Genomic DNA, 17,424 nt, shown 5'->3' with positions numbered 1-17,424 from the left:
AACAGGGGTTGCTAGGATTATTAAATTTTGCCTTACTGAGAAAGTTGAATCAACTGAGGAAATAAGAACCAGGCTACAAAGTCTAACAAATGGTCATAAGTGTTAAGAAGTGCACGGTGGTTTTGAAGAATCAAGAGCAGACACGGACTTCTAGTTAACTGAGAGATAATGTAAGAAGACTGGGTCACTGTCATGGGTGAGACCAGGGCAGTACACACCCAGCTCCTGGCTTGGTCATTTGCTGCAGTCACACTAAACTCTTTGGCTTTCCATCTTCAAGAAATCACTGCAACTGAAGTCCCAGTAGAAGTCAGGCATTTAATTTGCAATGATGTGGACGGAACTGGAGGGTGTTATGCTGAGTGAAATAAGTCAATCAGAGAAAGACATGTATCATATGACCTCACTGATATGAGGAATTCTTAATCTCAGAAAACAAACTGAGGGTTGCTGGAGTGGGGTGGGGGGGGTGGAAGGGATGGGATGGCTGCGTGATAGACATTGGGGAGGGTATGTGCTATGGTGAGCGCTGTGAATTGTGCAAGACTGTTGAATCACAGATCTGTACCTCTGAACCAAATAATGCAATATATGTTAAGAAAAAAAAAAAGAAGAAGATAGCAGGAGGGGAAGAATGAAGGGGGGGGAATCGGAGGGGGAGATGAACCATGAGAGACGATGGACTCTGAAAAACAAACTGAGGGTTTTGGGGGGGAGGTGGGAGGATAGGTTAGCCTGGTGATGGGTATTGAGGAGGGCACATTCTGCATGGAGCACTGGGTGTTATGCACAAACAATGAATCATGGAACACTACATCAAAAACTAATGATGTAATGTATGATGATTAACATAACAATAAAAAATTTTTAAAAAAGAAAGAAGTCAGGCATTTATGAGAGGAAATTCCATGACATAATGTATCCTGCCAGGTGCCAAAGGTAGGGTACCATAAGGTAGAATAAGATGGAGGTGGAGGTTGAATTCATTAATTCTCCACTGTAACTACAACAAAGGGGAGAGCTTCTTTTCAATATAAGAGCTTGGTATTAGATGGATCCTAATACCTTAAGAACAGGAATGTAGTTTTAAGAGATATGAGATAATATCCACTTGAATCTCAGGATTAAAGGGTAACTTCTGTAAAATAAAGGATATGGTCTCTTATTTCTCACATACAATATTCCATTGAATGTCAACTACAAAATATCACAGAACAGTGAGAATAATGTTTAAAATTTAAAGAGAATTACTCTTTCTTAGAAATTATTAATTTCTCAACAATTGTGAAAAGGGCTCAATACATCAGATTTACTGAATTAGGATGATCAAAAAGTGGGGAGGAGCCAATGATGGCAACTCTTGTTCTGAAGATTTATAAGTGACCAAATGAAGTACATATTGTCATTTTCTGTTGCCACAGGAATTCTTAGTGTGTCTTTAAACCTAAGAACACTATCCTTTGTAATAAGAATACTAAGATGTAAGATGCTGTCCTTTGTCATAATCATTACAAATTGTATTTAACAATAAAAATGACTCACTCCTTTTTCCTCTTCCAGGGATGGCATCTTCAGAATGCTCGAGCGTTTGACATACTGTCATAGGCTGTCCTACAATACAGCCTCTAACAAAACTAGGCTGTCCCAGACCCCTGGTAATAGAATTGTTTACCTTTATACCAAGAAGGTTTGGAAAGCACCAAAATCCTCATGTGGCATGTGCCCAGGCCGACTTTGAGGAGTTAGTACTGTGAGATCTAAAGTTTTTACAAAGTTGTCCAAAACAAAAAAATGTATCAGCATGGCCTATGGGGGTTCCATGTGTGCTAAGTGTGTCCGTGACAGGATCAAGCATGTTTTCCTTATTGAAGAGGAGAAAATCATTGTGAAGTGTTAAAGACACAAGGAGAGTCAGAAAGCAAAAAAATGAAGCTTCTTAAAAATTGAAGCATCTAAAAAAATGAAGTTTCTTTGAGTAATAAAAAATTAAAAGGCCCCCCAAATGACTCATTTTAAAAACAGAGGCAAACATATTAATTCCTATTTACTTCAGAAATTCAAATCAATAATTGGAAATGGTAGTTTTTAACATCCTATGTTTATATCAAAATCTAGCCCCCCCAAATTATTATTATTGAAAGTTATCAGTTAATTATTTCTAAGGCACAACAAAATTGCCAGATGAGATAAGAAATCTAGCAACCCCCATTTCCTATCCAACAGATAGTAAAAATGTCTTACATCTCCAAATATATAAGCTATGAAAATACGGGAATGTACATAAAATGTAAAAATGCCAAATGTTCCATGGAATCACTGTCATTGGCTTTGAGAACCCAAAAGTCTGTACGTTACAAGCTGTCCTTTGAAAGAGTACTTCATAAATAAAGAACAAAGGGAAGAGAGATATTTTCCATTTCATTGTTTTCCAACAACCATGTTTTTTAGCTATGACAGTAAAAATTAAGAAGAATGTATTATTAACATAAATAGACAAAATTATTCATTATTTCTACATTAAGTAACAAAGACATTGCTAAGTATGAGGCAAAGCAAGCTCTTATTTAAATAAAAATGTGACTGATGGTGATAACTAATTAAGACCCAAGTCAGTAACTAGACCTGAAATGTAATTTTATTATAAATTATCAAACTACTTTTTATACTAACAGATAATTCAGTGCTCAGTAAGTTCAGATACTTCACTGAAAAAGATGTTTAGAAAATTCTAGGGGTAGAGCAGCAAGAGAAATCTTAACTACAGAGTGTGGGTTAATTAAATTGACAAGGCTGTAATGAGTCCTTCTTAACTGTGGTTTGTGACCAGCTGATCTACAATCTACCAGGGTTGCTTCTCTTTCATTCCTTCCCATTCTTAGAACATTTTATCCATTTTCAACTTAGTTATGACCAAACACTAAACACTCTTCTTTCTCTACACATGTAAATAATAACCTGCTGGAAAATTTGATAGCATTAAAATAAACTATGCTACTAGTAATCCACCAGTACACTTGACTTTCCATCTTCATCTCACATCTACCTAAACATCCACCCACTCAATATAAATGGAAAAAGTTTCCACTGCATCATATCAATCTTACAGAAAAAAAAAGGTCCAGCTTTTTGGGAAACTCAACACAGTTAATTCATTAAATCTGTAGAATTCCAAGATTCCCAAGATGTTCTCTGCTACATTTACACCTAGTTATTTCTCATTCTATGAATGAGAAAAATATTTTGCAAAATACACTCAGATTTACAGGTTAAGATTTCTCATCAATATTTTCTGGCATTTTGTTCCAATGGAGAAGCCACATATTTTTTATGAAATTTAACCAATTATTTTAACAGAAATGTGGCCTCAACTAAAGAGTTATTAAGGAACATTAAACAAAGACAATCTTAAAAAACAGATGCATTATGCAGGGCTAGTGAAGCCAGCATTTACTGACAGGATATCGTTCTATTTGTAAAAGTATCGAAACTAAGAAGATACAACAAAAATTGCTCAAGGAGCTTTTGTTCTTTACCTGTTCACCAGACACAAATAATGCATAGAAGTATTTAATGTGATATAAACATCGGGGAGCATGCATCCCTTTGAATTAGTATTTTTATATTCTTTCAGTAAATACCAAGTAGTGCAATTGCTGGGTCCTAGGGTAATTCTATTTTTAACTTTTTGAGGAACTTCCATACTGTTTTCCACAGTGACTGCACCAGTCTGCTTTCCCACAAACAATGCAAAAGGGTTCCCCTTTTTCCACATCCTCACCAACACCTGTTTTATCTTATATTGTCCATTTCAGACATCTGACAAGCGTGAGGTGCTATCTAATTATACTTTTTTTATTTAAATTCAATTAATTAACATAGAGTGTATTATTAGTTTCAGAGGAAGAATTCAGTGATTCATCAGTCTTATATAATACCCAATGCTCATTACATCATGTGCCCTGCTTAATGTCCATCACCCAGTTACCACATCCCCACCAACCCCCCTCCCCTACCTCAACCCTCAGTTTGTTTCCTATGATTAAGAGTCTCTTATGGTTTGTCTCCCTCTCTGATTTTGTCTTGTGTTATTTTTTCCTCCCTTCCCCTACGGTCCTCTATTTTATTTCTTATATTCCACATTATCAGTGAGATCATATGATAATTGTCTTTCTCTGATATTTTCACTTAGCATAATACCCTCTAGTTCCAACCACCTCATTGCAAATGGCAAGATTTCATTTTTTGATGGCTGAGTAGTATTCCATTGAATATATATACCACATCGTCTTTATCCATTCATCTCTTGATGGACATCTGGGCTCTTTCTATAGCTTGGCTATTGTGGACATTGCTGCTATAAATATTGGAGTGCAGAAGTCCATTCAGATCACTACATTTGTATCTTTGGGGTAAATACCTAGTAGTGCAATTGATGGGTCATAGGGTAGCTCTATTTTCAACTTTTTGAGGAAACTCCATATTGCTTTCCAGAGTGGCCACAACAATTTGCATTCTCACCAACACTGTAGGAGGGTTCCCCTTTCTCCGCATCCTCGCCAACATCTGTCATTTACTGACTTGTTAATTTTAGCCATTCTGACTAGTGTGAGGTGGTATCTCACTGTGGTTTTGATTTATTATCTCCCTGATGCTGAGTGATGTTGAGCATTTTTTGATGTGTCTGACGGCCATTTGTATGTCTTCTTTGGAGAAATATCTATTCATGTCTTCTGCCCATTTCTTTATTGGATTATTTGTTCTTTGGATATTGACTTTAATAAGTTCTTTATAGATTTTTGGATACTAGCACTTTATCTGATAAGACATTTGCAAATATCTTCTCTCATTCTGTCGGTTGTCTTTTGGTTTTGTTGACCGTTTGCTTGCTGTACAAAAGGTTTTTATCTTGATGAAGTCCCAACAGTTCATTTTTGCCATTGGAGACGTGTCTAGCAAGAAGTTGCTGCGACTGAGATCACAGAGGTTGTTTGCTATCCTTCCTCTACGATTTTGATGGATTCCTGCCTCACATTTAGGCCTTTCATCCATTTTGAGTCTATTTTTGTGTATGGTGTAAGGAAATGGTCCAGTTTCATTTTTCTACATGTGGCTGTCCAATTTTCCAAACACCATTTGTTGAAGAGACTCTTTTTTTCCATTGGATATTCTTTCCTGCTTTGTTGAAGATTAGTTGACCATAGAGTTGAGGGTCCATTTCTGGGCTCTCTAACTGTTCCATTGATCTATGTGTCTGTTTTTCTACCAGTACCATACCAAAGCTGAAGATTACAGCTTTGTAATATAGCCTGAAGTTTGGAATTGTGATGCCACCAGCTTTGGTTTTCTTTTTCAACATTTCTTTGGCTATTTGGGGTCTTTTCTGGTTTCATGCACATTTTAGGATTATTTGTTCCAGCTCTGAGAAAAAAACTTGATGGTATTTTGATAGGAATTGCACTGAATATATAGATTGCTCTGGGAAGCACAGATACTTTGTGGTGTTTTTTTTTTTTTACACTATTTGTTCTTTCAATCCATGAGCATGGAAGGTTTTTCCATTTCTTTGTGACTTCCTTAATTTCTTTCATGAGTGTTCTATAGTTTTCTGAGTACAGATCCTTTGCCTCTTTGCTTAGATTTATTCCTAGGTATCATGATTTGGGGTTAAACTGTGAATGGGAGCAAGTCCTTAATTTTTCTTTCTTCTGTCTCATTGTCAGTGTATAGAAATGCAACTGATTTCTGTGCATTGATTTTATATCCTGCCACTTTGCTGAATTCCTGTATGAGTTCTGCCAAATTTGGGGTGGAGTCTTTTGGGTTTTCCACACAGAGTGTCCTGTCATCTGTGAAGAGTGAGAGTTTGGATTTCCTCTTCACCAATCTGGATGCCTTTTATTTCTTTTTGTTGTCTGACTGCTGAGGCTAGGACTTCTAGTACTATGTTGAACAACAGTGGTGAGAGTGGACATCCCTGTCATGTTCCTGACCTTAGGAATGAGAATGGTATTTGTTGTGGGCTTTTATGATATTGAGGTGTGTTCCCTCTATCCCTACACTGTGAAGAGTTCTAATCAAGAAAGGATGCTGTACTTTGTCAAATGCTTTTTCTGCATCTATTGAGAGGATCATATGGTTCCTGTCCTTTCTTTTATTAACATAGTATATCACATTGATCTGCAAATGTTGAACCACCCTTGACACCCAGGAATAAATCCCGTTGGTTGTGGTGAATAATCCTTTTAATGTAATGTTGGATCCTACTGACTAGTTATCTTCGTGAGAATTTTTGCATCCATGTTCGTCAGGGATATTGGTGTGTAATTCTCCTCTTTGGTGGGGTCTATTGTCTTGTTTTGGGATGAAAGTAATGCTGGCCCCACAGAAAGAGTTTGGAAGTTTTCCTTCCATTTCTGTTTTTTTGAAACAGCTTCAGAAGAACAGGTATTAATGATTCTTTAAATGTTTGGTAGAATTCCCCTGGGAAGCCATCTGGCCCCAGGCTCTTTTTTGTTGGGAGATTTTTGATTACTGCTTCAATTTCCTGGCTGGTTATGGGTCTTTCAGGTTTTCTATTTCTTCCTGTTTCAGTTTTGGTAGTTTATACCTCTCTGGGAATGCATCCATTTCTTCCAGATTGCATAATTTGTATTATTGTCAAAGTATTTCCTTAATTTTGTTATTAATTGGCTTATATAATTGGCTGCTCCCTTGTTAGGGGCATAAATATTTACAATTGTTAGATCTTCTTGTTGGATAGACCCTTTAATTATGATACAGTGCCCTTTCTCATCTCTTATTACAGTTTTTGGTTTAAAATCTAAGTTGTCGGATATAAGGATTGCCACCCCAGCTTTCTTTTGGTGTCCATTAGAATGATAAATGATTTTCCACCCCCTCACTTTAAATCTGGAGGTTACTTTGGGTCTAAAATGAGTCTCTGCAGACAGTATACCAATGGGTCCTGCTTTTTTATTCAATCTGATAGCCTGTGTTTTTTTATTAGAGCATTTAGCCCAATTACATTCAGAGTAACTACTGAAAGATAGGAATTTAGTGCCATTGTATTGCCTGTAAGGTGACTGTTACTGTATATTGTCTCTGTTCCTTTCTGGTCCATATTACTTTTGGGCTCTCTCTTTGCTTAGAGGATCCCTTTCAATATTTCTTGTAGGGCTTGTTTGGTGATCACAAATTCTTTTAGTTTCTGTTTGTCCTGGGAGCTTTTTATCACTCCTATTTTTAATGACAGCCTTGCTGGAAAAAGTATTCTTGGCTGCATATTCTTCTCATTTAGCACCCTGAATATATCATGCCAGTCCTTTCTGGCCTACCAGGTCTGTGGATAGGTCTTCTGCCAGTCTAATGTTTCTACCCTTGTAAGTTAAGGACCTCTTGTCCCAAGCTGCTTTCAGGATTTTTCTCTTTGAGATTTTCAAGCTTCACTATTATATGTCAAGGTGTTGACTTATTTTTACTGATTTTGAGGGGGTTTCTCTGTGCCTCCTGGACTTGAATGCCTGTTTCTTTCCCCAGATTAGATAAGTTCTCAGCTATAATTTGCTCCAATATACCTTCTGCCCCTCTCTCTCTTTCCTCTTCTTCTGGGATCCCAATTATTCTAATATTGTTCCACTTTATGGTATCACTTACCTCTCAAATTCTCCCCTCGTGATCCAGTAGTTTACCTCTCTTTTTCTCAGCTTCTTTATTCTCCACCATTTAGTGTTCTATATCACTAATTCTCTCTTCTGCCTCATTTATCCTAGCAGTTAGAGCCTCCATTTTTTATTGCATCTCATTAATACCCTTTTTTATTTCAACTTGATTAGATTTTAGTTATTTTATTTCTCCAGAAAGGGATTCTCTAGTGTCTTCTATGCTTTTTTCAAGCCCAGCTAGTATCTTTATAATCGTTATTCTGAACTCAAGTTCTGACATCTTACTTATATCCATACTGATTAGGTCCCTCGCAGTCAGTACTGCCTCTTGTTCTCTTTTTTGAGGTGAGATCTAAGAAAAGAATCAATCATGCCATTTGCAAAGACATGGATAGAGCTAGAGAGTACCATGCTAAGTGAAATAAGTCAGTCAGAGGAAGATAAATACCATATGATTTCACTCATATGTGGAATTTAAGAAACAAAAGAAACAAAGGAAAAAATAAAAGAGACACAGAGAGGGGCGCCTGGGTGGCTCAGTCGTTAAGCGTCTGCCTTCGGCTCAGGTCATGATCCCGGGGTCCTGGGATCGAGCCCCGCATCGGGCTCCCTGCTCCGCGGGAAGCCTGCTTCTCCCTCTCCTATTCCCCCTGCTTGTATTCCCTCTCTCGCTGTGTCTCTGTCAAATAAATAAACAAAATCTTTAAAAAAAAAAAAAAGAGACACAGAGAGGCAAACCAAGAAATAGACCCTTAATCATAGAGAACAACCTGATGATTACCATAGGGGAGGTGGGGGGAATGGGTGAAATAGGTGATGGGGATTAAGAAGCACCAGGTGATGTATGGATGTGTTGAATCACTATATTGTACACCTGAAACTAATACTACACTGTATGTTAACTGGCATTTAAATAAAAACTTTTTAAATAACTATTTAATGTGCTGATTAACTGTAAAAATATAAAGGGATCTATTCATATTGAAATTCCTCACCAAAAAATTCCAAAAGATGAGTAGGATATTCTACTTCTATAGCACATTCATTCTTTTATCATAAAAACTTTCATTACCAGTTATAAATCTGAACAAAAATCCAGCCTCTTTGTGGAGTATTACAAAGAGACCAGCATTTCTTCATAGGCTCAAAACTAAGTGTACATTAGAAAAAGGGAAATTTAGAATCAATGTAATGAATGTAAATGAATCTAATATACATTATGCTGAGCTAAAGAAATCAGACATTAAAAACTCCATACTGTTTATTCTACCAGAGTAATGAATATGACTATGTTTAATATGATTAAGAAGCAGTAGCCACATTGCTTTATATGCCTGCTGAACCTTGCACTGACTACAGCTCTTCCGGGCTTATTAGTTGGGTAAAACCGAGTTGGCTTCTTCATATAAAAATGCTTTCCTACCTCTCTCACAGGAATTTAAAAAACAAAAATTATGTAAATATGCTTGACCAACTAAGCTCTTTCCATGTGATTGTAATTGTGGTCTCCCTGACTCTTTTATGCCTGAAAAAAAAAAAAAACTGAAGTAAATTCAAAATGCTGTGATAAAGCAAAGAAAATTTTTTAAAGATTTTATTTGTTTGAGAGAGAGAGCATGAATGGTGGGGGAGGGCAGAGAGAGAGGGAGAAGCGGACTCCCCACTGAGCAGGGAGCCTGACATAGGGCTCAATCCCAGGCCCTGGAGATCATGATCTGAGCAGAAGCCAGACACTTAACCAACTGAGCCACCCAGGTGCCCCAAGCAAAGAAATTTTTTAAGTTTTAGTCTGTACTCAAATACTTATATTTTACAGAATTGATTTTCCAAGATGTTAGAGCCATAAGATTCTTCAAAGAGCTTAACCAAAAGCTAAAAAAAAATTTGCAAGAAACTGATCTAATAGTAGAACAGAAAAATGCTCTGTTCCTGCAAGCTCCTATCTATGGCATACACTATACACCCATCACTGTATACGCAAATGGACCCTTCACCCACTGGTCACATATAATATCAATTATAACACTGATTTATTTCATCTATGTCCTTATTCAATTATTACTCATTTGTACATGTACCCTCTTGCCCAAGTAATTTTGGGAGAAAATTATTATGATTACCTGAACAATTTATAAGAATTATTTTAATACTGGAAACAGAGTTTTAAAATATTTAGATCTGGGGCACCTGGGTGGCTCAGTTGGTTAAGTGACTGCCTTCGACTCAGGTCATGATCCCGGAGTCCCAGGATCGAGTCCCACGTCGGGCTCCCTGCTCAGCAGGGAGTCTGCTTCTCCCTCTGACCCTCCTCCCTCTCATGCTCTCTGTCTCTCATTCTCTCTCACAAATAAATAAAATCTTAAAAAAAAATTAAAATATTTAGATCTAATCAAGATGAAAATTATTTTTGAATATTACTTTTATTTCCTGGGTTACATTTTATATAGTAGTATCAGCCAAAGACAAATAATAGTCTTTCACCAGAGTACATGAAAAGTAAACTATATAATTACATTTACACTGACTGAGCAGAGGGAAAAAAGAAACACAATTCTAAGATCAATATTAATCAAAAAAGTCAGTACATAAAGAGTACAACGGTCATTATATTCCCCCCCAGACTAGTCTGCAGAACTCACAGAACCATGATTTTGTCAAGGTGCACAATATACTTGAAGGATCCAGGGGGTCCCAGAATAAACACCTATAGAAAATTTCCAAATGTTCTGGTCTCACAGATGTAAAGAAGAGAGTAGCTTTAAAAGTTCCCTAAAGAGCAAAAAGATATTTCAGTCACAGTAAAAAAAAAAAAAATGGTACCAGAACCAAATTTCTTATTCTAATTTTAATGAATCATTATGTGAATTATTTCAGATACTTTTGCCTCCCTTCCATTCTATTTTAATTAATTAATTTATTTATTTATTTATTTATTTATTTGATGTAGTGTTCCATGATTCATTGTTTGCATATAACACCCAGTTCTATTTTAAACATGAAAATATACACCGTATTTATTGTCTTACTGAGAAATGCATTCTAGGTACCTAGAAGACCAAATATTAAAAATATTTAAAAATATTTTTTTCAATAAATTACCTGTTTTTTAACATATGAGGAAATAGAGGCTCAGAGAATTTAATTAATTTGGCCAAAGTCACACATCTAACAAGTAATACAGCCTTTGCCTGATTCAAATCTAGAACAATTTCCATACTCTTAACTGACTCTATTGAGAAAATTCCAAAAGCAAATCATTTTGAATACATCTTAAATAGGTTTCAATTTAAATGTAGGACATATTTTTCCATCTCAAACCGCTTTTTCTATGACCCAAAACCAAACTGAAATTGTAGTTGAGAACAAATGTCTGGGTCTCATTATTTTGCTTTTTATGCATGATATCATGCTGTGTTGACAAGAGTTTATCCAGTCTAGCTAACAATTTTCCAAAATACATTTCCTCCACTCCCTCTACTTCTAATAGGTTCAGATTAATTTCTTCTGAATATTTTCAGGCTTCACCATGCCAAGATATGTCTCCCTTATAAAGTAAGGCAATTATAAAGCAATTTAAGGTATGGGACTAGAAACTTTATCTTTCTGACCCATGGGAACACTGTTCAAACAGACAAAGAAAAACTATGCAAAAGAAGGGGAATGGATTCAAATAGTTTGCTCCACCGGTCTCCAAAAGATTCTGTAGAAATTATTTTTAGAACTTCTGCTTCTCAACACTTACCTGAGTATCTGATAGAAAGGCTGTGGAAGTTCAGAGTTACAGATATTAAACAATCCACTCCTGCTGTGCCATGTAAAACACAGCATGAAATTGAACTCTTTAGCATTATGGGATAGATGAAGTTATTTTGTTCTGAATTCATGCATTGCATTTAACATTTTTTATGGATGATAAATTTGGGCAAGATCAGATAAGAATAGGGCTGGCTCTGTAGACTCTTAGGGATCTAAATGTTTTATGAATATAAATATTTGCTCATAAGAGTCTATAAAATCACATATCAGAGCCACGAGAAATGGCATGGAAATATACAACATATAATCCTTCTCTTATAACACTTAGATATTTTGACTTCCACTTTTGAGTCTTTCAGGTATTTCTTTCTACATGACTAACTAGACATAATTCGAAGATAATCCTACACCTAGAATGAGCCTTAAAAAGTAAATCATCTTCTCCAATCATCATAATTCATAGATAAGAATCTAGGCAACAAAAATGCTAAGTGACTTGCTAGATGTCACAAGGATAGTGAATTTAAAAAGGTTCAAATGATATAAGATTTATCCTATCTACCAGCCTCCCTGGGATTTTCGATTTCCCATTCACTGAGCAACCACTGAGTACACAGGAACATGCTGAGTAATGCAAGGGGCTGAACACAGAACTAGCCATTTTCCAGGGCTCACAAGATAATGCTGGCCATGTTGAAAACCAACCACTGCACTGATACAGAAGATGCTCACCTCATCTCCACTTCTGCAGAACTGGAAATGAAGACAGCATCCCCTAATCTTCTTCCATATTTTTTGCACACTTCAAACACTAATATCAATATAGGAAAATATTAATGAAGAAATACTGTTTTTTATAAAGGGGACAAGAGAGGAGTAAAGGAGAAAAAAATTAATGAAATGGCCGTACATGCATAATACAGTTCCCACAATAGAAGCTCTGGATAGTATATATGCAGGGTACTCTTGCTTGGTAAAAATAAAAATAACCTGCTGACAGCTTTCATATAAATTCTAGATTACCATTTTTAAATCCTATGTCATACTGAATTTTGAATGCAAGTGTCAGGAAAAATAAAACCCTTATTTAATTAACAACCATGTTATAAACACTATCCCACACTCAAAGCACTCTGATCACAAGTCTCTTGCCACCTAAAAAATCCCTGGTACTATTTCCAAAACAGGAAACAACTTGATGAAAGCTAACTAGACCAAAAAGTAATGCTTTTCGGAAGAAGTGTAATTTATTTCAGGCTTCCTAATGTTAACAGTATGGTCAAAAATTTACCACCAAATATTAAAAAGAAAATAAATAATTTTGTTGGGAATAAGATTTTTTAAATTTTAAAATTCACTGACAACACATTTTTTTTCAGTGACACTTCCTTAGAAAACCACATAGTAACACTATAAGTAAATAATTCAGCATTTCAGATTCATTTTATTTGGCAATTCCTGTGTTTCCACTCAAGTGTGAGAATATGTCTGGCACAGCTATTATCTTTTCTCTGTTATTAATTTTGTGAAATTATTTAAAGCAGAAAAAAAACAGTAAATATATTCAACATGAACTAGAAGAAAAACAAAGAGAGGATAGACAAACACACAATGGATTTTAAGTGTTTCTTCAATTTCTCGCTGGCCAAATTTAGAACACCATCAATAGAAAAATATATGGAGAAAGATTTCTTATAAGAAGACATTCATTATTATTCTATGGAATTGAAATGGGAAAAACAGGATATAAATCAGATTATGGCTAACAGGGATCCAACAAGCAGAACTAACCTCCATGACTGTTACTGTTAGTTGCCTGACTTCAAACTCATGAATAGAAAAATAAAAGCTGCATTAAACCAATCTGTGAGATGTTACAAATAAATCATGCCAACAATCTGGCAACACATAACAAAACTTTTAAATAGGTAATTATTTTTAAAATATGAATAATCTGTGACCAGTAATATAACAACTGGGAATTCATCATAAGGAAATAATCATTAATTAATGTACCAGCTTATATTTAAGAATGTTCACCTTAGCAGTGTTTATCAAAAATCTAAAAAATGGAAAAAAACACTTCCTGAAACAACAGAATATTCCTTAAAAGAAATATTTCTATAACTTATGGGAAGATATTTAATGACATGGAAAAGCATTATCATTAGGTGGAGAAAAGAGGTTTTATATACATATGATCACATATTAATGTACATATGTTACATATATATAAAATATATATATATATGCTTACCTGTAATAAACATACATATGTGAGAAACTAATATATTTCCTTATCTGATTGGGGGAGCAGGATGAGGATAGACACAGTGAGTACAACTAGAAGTGGTCACAGCAGGAGGAGGTTGCTGGACTAAAGCCCAACACTTGGAGTAGAAATATCCATAAATAGATGGATCCCTTTCTTGTTTTGTTTTGTTTTGTTTTTCTTTTTAGATGGATCCCTCTCTTAAGTGGCATAAAGTTTCTTCCTCACTCTTGATCTCTCTATATTTCTCTCAAACCAAAGGGTTTCATTTCCTAGCACCTTGGTCTTTTCCTTCAGATCATTCACAACAATTTACAATCATGTTCTTGTATGATTATTTAGTTAACATCTGTTTCCCACAGTAGAACCTATGTTCTGTGAGGGTCAGCTTCAGATCTGTTTTAGCACTGTATATCACCACCAACACATGCTCCATGAATATTAGTTGAATGATTGCCAAAACACTAGAGTATTGACAGTAACACAAGAAACAAGACAAAAATTAGAATTAAAATCTAGTGTTGACCTCACTATATTTGAATTATTTAATGATTGGCCTCATTTCTATTTACATAATTTACTTAAAAATTGAACTACCTCAACAGTACACAGAACCTGTGATTAGAAGACCTCAAAGTATTTCATTAGTAAATATGGGGACTCTGTCTTAATTAATGAGAAACATGTCATAAATGTTTAAAAGCACTTTTTTTTGGTCCAGGAAATGACATGTAGCTACAAACTGCAAGTCAGATTTCTAACTCCATGTCCATTGTCTAAGAAATTGATTAATTTAAATAAAACATAAAATTGTCATTGCTGTAATGAACCATCAACAAGCTGTGGACAAGAGAATTCTTTCACTACCCCAGGGGCAATGGGTCCACTGATAAAATCTATGAAGTGTTCTGGTGGAATGTGCTTTATTTTTACTCTGCAGAAACTCATTAATCAGTCTAAATGTAAGAGTGGGATACATAAGAAATGCCATTTTAATGATGTACATTTCCTCATATCCACATGTACTCTTAATATATATAAATCCAAACTGGACTGAGTCCAAAAAGTAATCATAAATACAGCCTATATCAGCCTCATGTTCTGCCAAGCCTTGAAAGACCACTTTAAAACAACTCCATTCAACCTCATTTCTGGTGCCAAAAAAAGCCCCACATTTGTACAGTTTATAAAATAATCATACTAAAGATTATTAACCTATATGTGTAATAAGAAATTCACTTATTTCCTTAGATGTGCCTGCCTATAACCATCCATCAACTGTCAACAAATAAAAAAACAGGAACATTTTGTCTTCACTAGTGAATAAATACAAGCTGTAGTAACTACCTATTAAATCAAACTGCAAAAATCTTTCCTCACAGATTCAGAGTGATCGAATTAAAGGGGAGAGGGAAGTACAGCAGCAGGAATGGCAGGGTTACTGCAGGAGTTCACCAGTTGGATTCTGGTTCACTTTGCATCCCAAGAGCTATTGCTGACGTATGCTGGGAGGGCCGGGTACAGGTCAAGGAGAACTTTTTATCGCATTGAACAATTATCACACACCAGGTCTGCTCACCCTTTGTCTGTTTACTTTGTCCAAGAAAATACGAAATAAGTTGAAAATGGCTTCCCACTATTCTAATTCCGTTTGGGAAATTCATTTTGCTGCAAAATTACCACACCTGATCCATATAACCCCTGGCCCAAGACTGTAAAAGGCAATCCTTCCTTTCACAGAGCTGAAAATCACGAAGCCTATCCCACCAAAGGCTTTTATTTCCCCTCTATGTGAAATGTATATTGAAAAGAAAACCAACATGAAGCCCAGTTCTTTAATCAAATATTAAATTACATCCATTTTCAATTCAATTTAATACTGTGCTGCTGCAATTATATCCACAATAACAAGCTATGGCTGCATTCATTCTACAAACATTTTGAGCCTAACAGAAGCAAAGAGGTATGACTGCAATGATTGAACGTCATAAAGGAGCAGCTACATGAAAAAAGGAAAAGATCTGGAAAAAAGTTTTCAACTTTCACCATTGGTTAAGTTTTAAGGAACTTAAAGGGTGGTTTTTTATTTTTTTATTTTTTCTAAAAGATTTACTATAACTGGTATGGGAGAATTAAATCATTAAGTTTTATTCCATTTGTCATTCCTAACACTTTTCTTCCTTAGGATATTCTGACTAAAAAAGAACACACCTTGATTCTCCCCCAAGGTTAGGCCATGTTTTTTACGTGATGCTAGACTGGCCAATCAAGCTTTCCATCCTAATGGCAATACTGATTGGTTTAGGGATGGGCACATGACCCAAACTAAGTCAACGGGATTAATCACAGGACCTGAACCACCTCATTAGCCTAGAAAAGCCAACAGCCTTCTTTCCTGCACCATGGGGAACACTGCCTGAGAAGGAAACCCAGTGTGATAGAAGAACCAGAGATAAGACAGTATGATTAGAAGGACTAAGATAGATGATAGATAGATAGATAGATAGATAGATAGATAGATAGATAGATAGATAGATAGATAGATAGATGATAAATATCTAATAGATATCTGAAGATATAACTAAAGGAGGTAGACCATTTTTTTTCTGCACCAAAATAAGAGTTGAAAGGACAAAACTTTTGAGAATGTTTACCCATTAAGAGCATCTTAGCACAGAATATGCACACTTTATACTAAGAGGAAATGTTAAAATCATCTATAAGCATAAAAAGGATTTTTAAATTCAGTTCTCCAGACTGTTACTGGAAATATATCTATAGTTGAAAACAAAGCATAAACATTTGCATTTGACTTACAAAAAAAGGATTTTATATTCAGAATGCGATGGAATGGGTTATCACGTAATACAGACTTATACTGTGATCCAAACACAGATATAAAAGTTAAATTAATAAGACAATTCGTAACATAAAATTATACATAAGAATTTTCCAAAATAGAAGACCATTTCAATTTCCATTTCTACATATGTTCAAAACAAATAAGGTCAATTAACATGTTTAGAATAATAGACTTAAAGGTAAACAGATGCATTAACTCAATGTTTTGGGTTTTTTTATTATGTTATGTTAACCACCATACATTACATCATTAGTTTTCGATATAGAATTCCATGATTCATTGTTTGCATATAACACCCAGTGCTCCATGCAGTAGGTTCCCTCTTTAATACCATCACCAGGCTAACCAAACCACCCACCCCCCTCCCCTCTAGAACCCTCAGTTTGTTTCTCAGAGTCCATATTCTCTCATGGTTCGACTCCCCCTCTGAAATCTCCCCCTTCATTTTTCCCTTCCTACTATCTTATTTTAACATACAATGTATTATTTGTTTCAGAGGTACAGGTCTGTGAGTCAACAGTCTTACACAATACACAGCGCTCAGCATAGCACATACCCTCCCTAATGTCTATCACCCAGCCACGCCATCCCTCCCAACCTCCACCACTCAAGCAACACTCAGTTTGTTTCCTGAGATTAAGATTTCCTCATATCAGTGAGGTCATATGATACATGTCTTTCTCTGACTGACTTATTTCACTTAGCATAATACACTCCAGTTCCATCCACATCCTTGCAAATGGCAAGATTTCATTCCTTTTGATGGCTACATAATATTCCATTGTGTATATATGTCACTGTGTGTGTGTGTGTGTGTGTGTGTATATATATATATATATATATATATATATATATATATATATATATATATA

The 17,424-nt window shown here is 35.5% G+C and overlaps 1 protein-coding gene and 1 pseudogene across 1 annotated transcript in view; one reads left to right on the top strand and one right to left on the bottom strand.

Annotated features, from left to right (window-relative positions):
- The window catches only part of KDM4C (lysine demethylase 4C), a 437,653-nt gene that overhangs the window by 208,940 nt on the left and 211,289 nt on the right, over positions 1–17,424 (bottom strand). The gene's annotated exons all lie outside the window — the stretch shown is intronic.
- Positions 1,577–1,930, top strand: LOC110573809 (annotated as a pseudogene).

Source organism: Neomonachus schauinslandi, chromosome 13 (genome assembly GCF_002201575.2).
Source record: "Neomonachus schauinslandi chromosome 13, ASM220157v2, whole genome shotgun sequence".
In the NCBI taxonomy this organism is placed as follows: Eukaryota; Metazoa; Chordata; class Mammalia; order Carnivora; family Phocidae; genus Neomonachus; species Neomonachus schauinslandi.
Note: the sequence above shows the minus strand (reverse complement) of the source record. Positions and strands in the feature narration are given on the sequence as shown.